Genomic DNA, 1,326 nt, shown 5'->3' with positions numbered 1-1,326 from the left:
TGGATGCTGCCTCCACCTCGGATTATAAGAGTTCGAATATGGGTTATTTCGGTTGGCATTTTGATTCCCCACATAACAAACCGAAGCAGGATTTGAAGGACAACTCTCAAATGTGTGCCCATCTCCACAATAAACACAAGATACATTGGCAACTTGTCCCATAGCAGCGGTCAAAGCTGTCAATGCATCCACTTCAAGTATACCAGCCACTTTTCGACTTGTTGAGGCTCTAGCATTGGACCATTGATAATTGTTGCTAGCTATCCTCTCCAAAATCTCATAGGCTTCATTGTAGGACTTAGAGAGAATAACCCCATTAGCTGAAGCATCTAACACCATGAGAGTGGAATAATTGAGCCCATTATAGAATGTTTCCATTTCTATACAACGTGGGATCCAATGGTGTGGGCACTTTCTCAATAACTCCTTGAATCTCTCCCAAGCTTCAAAAAATGATTCATCTTCTAGCTGCTGAAATGACATGATTTCATTGCGAAACTTGGCATTTTTGGTGGGATGAAAGTACTTCATCAAGAATTTTTCAGCCAACTTATTCCATGTAGTCACTGAGTCGGGAGGAAGGGTACTGATCCAAGCTCTAGCTTGATCCCTCAAAGAGAAAGGGAAAAATTTCAACCTTAGGGCCTCGTCAGTCACTCCTTGTAGCTTGAAAGAATGACTCACCTCCAAAAATGAACGAAGATGAAGATGAGGATCCTCAGTAGGTAGCCCACTAAATTGACCCACTGTTTGCAACATTTGGAACATCACAGGCTTTAACTCAAATTGGGGTGCTTAAATTTCAGGCCTAACAATGCCCGGATTGAGCTCATTGAACATAGGGGAAGCATACTCCCTTATGGCAATCTCTCTATCATTAGCCATAGCAATTGCGTTAGTGACATTATTAGCACCCTCAACTCCTTCAACCTTTTCAGCCATATTAAGGTTGTTTTGAGCCCCTTGTTCCCTTAGTCTTCTTCTAACTGTTCTTTCAATCTCAGGGTCAATAGGAGCTAGTTCAATGTCTTCTTGCTTATTCATATAGTAAATCACCTAAGAGAACACAAGAGCGAGCAAACAAAGTCAGCTCAACAAAGAAAAATAATAAATTGCAAGTAATTGATATTACAAAAATTTCTAATTCCAATCCCCGACAACGACGCCAAAAACTTGTTGTGATAAATTAATATTTGATTTTAAATACGCAAGTGCATGTAGTCACACAAGTAATACAATGATAAGTAAATCGTCTCCACAAGGATTGTAAATTAGAAAAATAAGCAAAACAATTACTAAACAACTTATAAGTACTAAAAATCAAAT

General features: G+C 39.1%; 1 non-coding gene across 1 annotated transcript; it reads left to right on the top strand.

The window, feature by feature from the left end:
• Positions 1-394: 394 nt before the first annotated feature.
• LOC133807913 (small nucleolar RNA R71) lies at positions 395-501 on the top strand. Its single transcript, XR_009879797.1, has one exon. It is a non-coding gene; the product is annotated as a small nucleolar RNA R71 (small nucleolar RNA).
• Positions 502-1,326: the final 825 nt, after the last annotated feature.

The sequence above is a fragment of the Humulus lupulus genome, chromosome X, assembly GCF_963169125.1.
Source record: "Humulus lupulus chromosome X, drHumLupu1.1, whole genome shotgun sequence".
Classification (NCBI taxonomy): Eukaryota; Viridiplantae; Streptophyta; class Magnoliopsida; order Rosales; family Cannabaceae; genus Humulus; species Humulus lupulus.
This window is presented reverse-complemented; position numbering and strand designations above follow the sequence as displayed.